The following is an 8594-nucleotide window of genomic DNA, read 5'->3' as shown; positions in this document are numbered from 1 at the left end:
GGTGTTGATAACGTATTGTAGGCATAATTTACTAAACAAATATGGATGCCATATAGAGAGAGGTGTGGCATAGAGAGAAGAAGAGAGAGATGTGTAATTGTGGGGTGTATTTGTATCACCCCATTGTGCCTTTATTTATAGTAGTAGGATAGGTAAAAACCTTTCCCTTTAGGATTACAACATATAATAAGTAATCTACTCCTAATAGGAATATAAGAGATATTCCAAGATATACTAGGATTTATACAATCACATTCCTAATCTAATAGGACTGCAACAGAGTTTTCAAAATTTGTCATTGAGTTTCATTTTTTTATTTTTTAAAACTGAAAGCTGAAAATAATTACTAAACTAGATTTCAGTTTTTAGTTTTCTTTTTAGTTTTCAACAGAGTGAACACTAAAAAACTGGAAACAAAAAAAGAAATGACTATCTTTAAATTTTTTACAATATGAAGTCAAAGTACAGTGGTGGATATGTCTGCATTAACATAAGGAAATCCTGAAAATAAGAAGTGTATTGCACAATGGAGTTGAATATGCCTTAGACAAGGCAGATTGGCTTGAAAGTTTTTAGAGGATAGTCCTATGTACTTTGTGATAGTTTAGTAAAGTAAGGGCTAAACATAACGTCTAAATTGCAGAGTAATTTGCTTAATTCTTAAAAGAGAGAGAATAAATAATAGTTATCTCTTCTAATGAGCTATTTTAAGGTATGAAAAGCTTTTAGAGGTTTTATTACAGACACGTTAAATGTGGGAGAATCTATTGAAATGTTCCACATCAACAGTATCAATGACAAAAGAAGAGTTTAAATACCATAATCCCACTCCAACTAATATCGAGGCCTTTTATGATAAAACCTCACACCTGACGGATTGTGCAGGTGGTAATTACCAAGTTTGGGACAATATCGATGTTGTTGGAAGTGGACTGTATAGCCCATCTCTTTGATAATTCTACATGGTATTAGAGCCAGGGAGCAGTCCCGTATCGTATTTCCAAGTGATGGGTGGGTCCTCTTGGCCCCGCGTGTAGGGTAAGTTCTCTTAGCTTTACGTGGTTGTCAATGTGTGAATCTCCCAAATGTGACTCACTAATTGGGTCCCACATGAGCGGGTGTATTGAAATGTCCTACATAGATCGTATCAATGACAAAAGAAGAGTTTAAATACCATAATCTCACTTCAACTAATACCGATGCATTTTGTGATAAAACCCACACTTGACGGATTGTGTAGGTGCTAATTACCAAGTTGGGGACAATATTGGTGTTGTTGGAAGTGGGTCGTATGACCCGTCTCTCTGATAATCTTTTCAAGAGCGTTGGCAATTTACATAGTAAATCTCTATATGTTTTGAGGAATTAATACTCTTGTATGAAATACAATTTCATAAGATGGACTATGCACACCATAAGAAATAATCAATCTAATGGATCCAATAATTAAAGATTTGAATAGAGATTAAGTTGATTAACGAAGGGAATAAGGCCAAAGCCAACATAACCAATAAATCAGCCCAGCATAAACCTAACTAGTGTTTTTTTTTTTTTTTTGGAGATCCCATTGTCTAAGTTCAATAAGAAAACTAGTAGGGCAATGATTTAAAGAAGTTAACACATTATATACCTCATTCTTATGGAAGAAGAAGTGTGTTGTCTACAGAAGTGATAGGGTGTATATCTATCTTAATGACACTGATATCTTATAAATAAGGGTAATAGAGCGGACTATTCTTAATCAGTGGTCACCTATGTGAGAGTAGAAGTGGGGTCGCTTCTATGAGAATGAGATGGCTGAATTCTTCAAAGCTCTCATGAATCCGGGATTTGTTCATAACCAAAATGAACACAACAATATGAACCATAATATATTAGGATAATAGATGTGTGTTGTTTATTGTTTTGATTTACTATACACGGTTCAATTTCTCTTAGACACATTGTGCACCAGTAAATTCGATACGTATTCGCTAAGAAATGTTTAAGTCCAAAAGACACATCTCCCAATGCATCTCTGGTCCGCTCTTAATTTTTCACTCATGTGGGGAATTTTTGAAAATTAGATATTACATTATTTAATATAATATGCCTACTTTACTAGAGAATTATAGAGGGAAAGAAAGGGAGAGAGAAATGTGCAGTGACGAGTAGAGAGAATTGGATGAATTTTGAGGTGTGATTTCTCACCCCCATTGTGCCTTTATTTATAATAGTTGGGAATGTAAACTCCTTACCCTCTAAGCATTATAATATAATTAGGAAATTATTTGAAAGATGCTACAAAATCCAATAAGGATTTACTAGGATTTATACAACCACATTTTTAACAAAATTAGGACTACAACACTTTCCTTGAGTGTGTAAATACTCAAATAAATGGCGCACCAGATCTTCGTGAAAAATGTAGAAGTAGTTAATGAAGTCATCTCGTCTAGTCGGCACAAGTAGCGAATGCGAGTCTCGAATCGACAAAAGAATGTATTGGTAGTAAAACTCACAAAACCTCGCTATGGTACAACCCAATATGAGACAAAAACCCATAGACTAAGGAAAAAAGTGAGAAATTGCATAAAGTTAAAACTATACGTCTTCATGACGCAAGTAAAACTCTCACAAGGGTATAACTAGCCCATGATGGGTATCTCGTTAAAACCTAGACAGGTAGCAAAAACTCAGTGGAAAATATGCTTCTAATTGTAGGGAAAGGGAGTACATTAAGATCACATGAGTATACTTCTGGATACTCTCCCTAAATTTGACTAAATTTGACATAACTTCCAAATGAGAACTACAAGTTCTGCAAATAAATAGTTACACATACCAATTCCTCGAATAAGCTTCTGGAAGGTTGACTTCGGCAGTGACTTCTTGAAGAAGGTCGGCAAGGTTGTCTCAGATCAGATTGTATGATTTCAATCTCCTGATGTTCTGCTAATATGATATAGACGCAATATGCTTAATGTTAGCTTTATTGATGTATCATGTCTTAGTCTGGTTGATATATGTGCTCTAGTCTTCATGTATTGGAGATTAGGGGGTTGGATCCGCTCGAGATAAGTAGGGATAAGCTCAAATTCGTAGTACCTTCAAGGTAGCAAAAAAATGTGGCTTTGTGTAGGCATATTACTGCATCTTTACCAATAGATGAAAAACTAGGGAAATGTCCTATCAATGCAATGAGCTAAGTACAACAAAACCCAACGTTGAACCTTAGATATGGAAATTCGTGTTCCACAAACTCTTCAAGGGTCTCATTTGCATATAGCTTATGGATGATCATATTTACTCGAAAGGTAACATCTTCGGGATGTTTATGCGAAATATATAAGCACACAAATTAAACCCTCTTTTTGACAATTGTAGTATAGATGTAAGTAGGGTATCGTTCTAGACCGGGGATTAGGAGGGCTTGCTAATAACCTCTCACTTGACTCAAAAATATAAGAAGAAACTTAAAAACACAAAAGTAGGTTTTAAAACACTAAACTAGACTCAAAGAGTTCAAAACAAACTTAAGCACACTTTGATACAAGAAAATAAATGGGGGGTATTGGTTTTGGTTGTGATTGAGATAAAAAGTAAAACTAAATATATGGTTGATGGATTAGCTAGAGATCCATTCTTCACACATGACACACTTGAACATGAATTGATTTTCAGTTGCTTTTCGATAAGCTATTAATACTTAATGCCCCAAATTAACCGTGAATTGCACTAATTAACCCTCAGTTTTTCAACAAGTTATTGGGTTGGATGATTGCATACGACAACCCAAAACATTCCCTACAAGTTCCCTACATGAGTTGCATAATAGAGATACAAGCAAGAATCATTAAGTTCTATGAAAAACATAAGCATTGACGAGACACTCGTTACTATGATTTGCATGAAACTTATGCCAAGAATTTACTTAACGTGATTGTGACTAGCAACCTTCACTACTTGTGAATATAAGTTCATAACGATTAGGTGAAACTCCCTTATATTCTAGCGTCAAATTCATGCATGAAAATTAAGCGTGCACTCTCAACCAACATACACAAATCAGTTTTTATACGAACGGATAAGTAAATTGAATTCACAACTTATAAATCACAACTGAAGGTAATCAATTCATATTACAAATATATTCATGGCTTTGAATTAACCTCTAGCCAAAATAAGTTTATTTACACATTATTAAAACAGAAATAAAATAGAAGTTAAATATAAGTGGGAAAGATTTAACCGAGAGAGAAGAGGCTTGCAGCTTCTGTGCATCTCGGTGCTGCGCGGGTTCTGCTCTCAACAAAGCTGCCAAGGCAGCTGTTTGTTCTCTGTTCTGCACTTGACACGCTGCAAGGTGCAGCCTTCCCTTCTTCTTCAAGCTGCCAGCCGCAACTTTTCCTCCTTTTTCTGCTGGTCTCTCCCTCATTTCCTGCGCTTGTACTCACTACCAGCTGCCAAGGGCAGCTCTCTCCCCTATGCTCCCCGTGTCACGCTTCAAGCCTCCTTTGACTTCCCTTTTCATGCTGCCCAAGCAGCTGAATTCCTCCTGGTGCTGCCTCTCCTTCCTTGCGTCTCTGCGAGCTGCCCAAAGGCAGCCCTCTCTCCCCTATGCTCCCTTCTCACCGAGGCCCCCCCTCTGCTGCCAAATGCAGCTCAAATTTATTCTCCTTGTTTTCTGACCTCCTTGGTGCTGTTTTCTTTTTTTTGTTTTCTATTTGTTTCACCAACCCACCAAAGCAGATTCTTTTTGTTTTTCAATTGCTTCACCAACCACACTGCCATTTGCACGTTTACTTTGTTCCTTTTGAGCATTTTTTTAACAAAAGCATCTCCAGATCCTTTAGCATTGTTGCTGGGGCACCCTGAAAGAAGATAATAATCGGTATAAATATTTTGAATATACAAAACTGGTAATTAGAAAATTGGAACTCTGAGAGAAACCAACACTAACCATGAAAATAACGTAAATAGATCTTATTTGTGCTATTTTTGTTTTCTTTGCATAACAGATCTTATAAACACAAAAATAACGTAAATAGCTCAAAAATATAAGGAACTAACTAAGAAAAGACGAGTGAATTTGAAGTAAAAATATATATAAATATGATCCGATCAGATGTAGTTCGACTAGTGGACCAAAATACTATCAGAACAATGCATATACAAGGTTTCCTAAGATCCTTCATCTCAAATATTGTCTTTAGGTGCAAGGCAGTTTTCTCAAACTTTTTCAGGGTCTTAGTGAGATTCATGTCTTAGACATAAATTGCAACTCTAGCAATACAAAATATGACTTCTCAGTTGAAGACACAAGGGCATTTACATATCCATGACTGATCAAATAATCACGTAGATGAATATGGATTCATTTTGTGCCTTATCCTTCCTCTGTTAAGGAAATCCTATGAACCAAGTGATATGTCATACTTTAGGTCAATGACATATTGATTGGCTATCTACTGATGTATCGGGTTGTCCAACAGGGGCGGTTAACCGTCCTTTAGAGATGGCACACCCTTTGGTGATGTTAACTCGACATTTGTTTGGTACATCTATCTTTGCAATGATGTTTGCAACTAGGACATGATCTCACCACTTTAGCTAGATCAAAGGGATGCGTTTAGAGCAGCATTATGAAAGCTAAAATGCCTCCTCTGATGTGCACCTCCATTGCAGTTTGCATGATGAGTAGTTACATTTGATTGGCCTTATCCTACTTTGCAAAATACTCTCTTTCTTGTGTAGTACTTTCATTAGTCAACATTGAACAATGTATTAAAAGGCGGAGCCATATGTTAGGCATTCCATGGATAGCCCCGCCTAGACGTGAGGCGAAGCCTCACTAGACCTAAATAACTTAATATATATTGCATATATAATTATTTATATATATATAGTATAATACTTTGTAAAACAAATATAATTATAACTTAGCCAAAGATAATATCTTCTTCATTACTAAGTGTAGTTGTACTTGGAAATTATGTCAAATAGTCTTAAAATGTTTAATTATTTATTTTATTGTAAGCAATTTATAATGAACTTCAAGAAAAATAAGGTTGAGTGGCCACAATTATAGGGAGTTTGAAAGGAAATAAAGGCAGAATGTCACAATTATAGGCAATTCAAAAGGAAATAAGGGCTAAGTGGAGCTATTACAGGGAATTTAGAATGAAATAAAGATTAAGTGGAGCAATTATTATAGAGAATTTAAAGGAAATAATGGCTGAGTGGAGTCGTTATAGGAAATTTCAAGAGAAATAAATCTTAGCTAATCAAAATGCTAGGTGGCAGAATATGAATGGGCAATAATAATTAAAAAAACAAAATAATAAATAAAAAGAGTTAGAGTTCGAGTTAGACTTTGCTACTAGGATTTGGAGAGATAAACTTTCTCTCTTTCTTCTTCCCTGAAACTAGAACGGCACATAGAGGAATGGTAGAAACAGAGGAACGACAGAAATAGACCTAGATTTAGAAAGAAAAAATGCCCAACTGAACGCTCGGGTGCGCTCCAACGCCGCATTACGCCTACTCCCACAAAACAGATGCGAAAACCCAGCAGCCCGGCGCCTAGGCACTCCCCGAGGCTAGTTTTTAAAACACTAACGTTGAATGCTGAGGAGCCTTGAATGCAATATTAAATTCCAACATTTCAAAGTTCATTTCAATTTGTTGCTTTCATGCTTTAAATTTGTTGCCATTCAACTTCTCAAAATTTACTAAACTCAGCCTATTGAAACTATTGAAACTAGTTAACTCAAAGTGATTTGGAACACTTCATAAGTACATGATCAAGAAGTGATACAAAACTTCTTATCATACTTGAATTATGGTTTCAGTTACACCTTTGGCGAACACCTTTGGGCAAGAAACTGTCCATCATAACTATGAGTTCCAAATCTAGCATAGCCAAGTCATAATATATCAGGATTATATGTACAACATTATCTTTGAGTAAGTTAAAAGTACGCAAATCGCATGAATTCCATCACTCATACACTGATCATACAAATGAACCTAGTAAACTTATACTTGTAAATCACAACATTACAAGATTCTGAGGAATCAATTTGTGTCCTACACTTTGGTGTCATGCAAAATTTGTCTCAAAAATCTCTAAATATGTCATTGCTGCATAATTTTTTTTATTTGATAATGTTTCATTATTGTACTTACAAACAAATCAGACTAACAGCAACATATTGGAAGAATTTTTGATGAATTATAGTTCAAGTTTTAATAGAGAAAACACGGATTAACAGATTGATCCAAGAAAGAATCAATATATCTAAGAACAACCATGGCATACAATTCATCACAGAAGGAGAAAATGCATCAACATTTAAACAAGTTCATCATATTCTGCACAGCAGAATCATGAATCCATATCTGTCCATTATGGGGTCTAATTTGTGTGGCTCTGATACAGCATGTTGTCTATAATAAGGATCGAAACAAACAAACCTTTACAGACAGTTTTGTTAAAGTATTAACACATTAAGGTTACAATTCTCAGTTAAGACTTCTTACTTGTTGTAGAAGACATTGATGCCATGTTTGTGCTTGTCTTCTCTTCGCTCGGTTACAAGTTGGATCCCAGAACTTTCAATGAGGCAATTTCCTTTCGTAAAGAAGATCACAGAGACCCGAGAAGAGAGACCAAAGTATTACATGTTAGTTGCAACTCATCCTCCCATTAAGGATGCAGTTCCAATCAGTTTAAGTTGATTTAACTGCCACTTATTCAAATAATTAAATCATTAGTTTTTTTTTTGGGGGAAAATATAATTAAATCATTAGTTTTCCCTCAAATATAGCTTTGATCCGGTACATATATTTTGTAATTTTTTTTAACAAACGATATTTGCTATATTAAGAGGGTGAGGGAGTGGTTAAGCTTCACAATGAGTTAGCAATAATGTGGTTCAAATTTTTCTTTAACGAGAATCGAACCTAAAACCTCTTATACAAGTGAAGAGGAATACCACTACACCGTAGTGCTAAGAGTATCTTTAATGGACTCCCATAATATAGACAATCATCACATAAAATGAGTATAAAATGAATCTCCAATGAATCGAAAAATGAATCCCTAAAATATAGAACTCACCGGATAATTAGTATATGCACTCACACATAAGATCTGAAATGGTGGACCGGTTATACAATTTAAATGGAAAAGATGGTCCACCAAACTGGTGCTGCTGTGCAGCTCGACTCCCAAATGCTGATGACGCGCCGGGTGGAAGTGGAGTCGCCGACAGTTGCTTCTTGCGTCATTGTTGCTACTTGCATCAAGGGTGGTGATTTGTTTTCTTTTGTTACCCCTGCGGCTGATTGCATCATTCCTCTTCATCCCAAATCAATTTTTTTTTGGTTTTTACTAATTTCTTTTAAACTAGGGAAAATTATATTTTACTTCCTCAAGTATAGGTCAATTACAACATTATACTATATCTTTAAAATATTTCAATTTCATACATTTAGTTATATTTTTTTTTTCAGTTTCACGCATCTGTTAAAAAATCTGTTAAGTTAATCGTTAAGTGATGATGTGGTAAATGTAAGATCCATATTTGTGCTGACATGGTTGTTAATTT

At 35.3% G+C, this 8594-nt stretch overlaps 1 long non-coding RNA gene across 1 annotated transcript; it reads right to left on the bottom strand.

Moving 5' to 3' along the window:
- Nucleotides 1-4039: 4039 nt before the first annotated feature.
- On the bottom strand, nucleotides 4040-7712 carry LOC126584712 (uncharacterized). Its single transcript, XR_007610094.1, has 2 exons — nucleotides 7525-7712; nucleotides 4040-4853 (listed from the first exon to the last, which is right to left on the bottom strand). It is a non-coding gene; the product is annotated as an uncharacterized LOC126584712 (long non-coding RNA).
- Nucleotides 7713-8594: the final 882 nt, after the last annotated feature.

This window comes from Malus sylvestris, chromosome 10 (assembly GCF_916048215.2).
Source record: "Malus sylvestris chromosome 10, drMalSylv7.2, whole genome shotgun sequence".
Taxonomy (NCBI): Eukaryota; Viridiplantae; Streptophyta; class Magnoliopsida; order Rosales; family Rosaceae; genus Malus; species Malus sylvestris.
The sequence above is the reverse complement of the archived record's forward strand: the minus strand, read 5'-3'. Positions and strand labels throughout refer to the sequence as shown.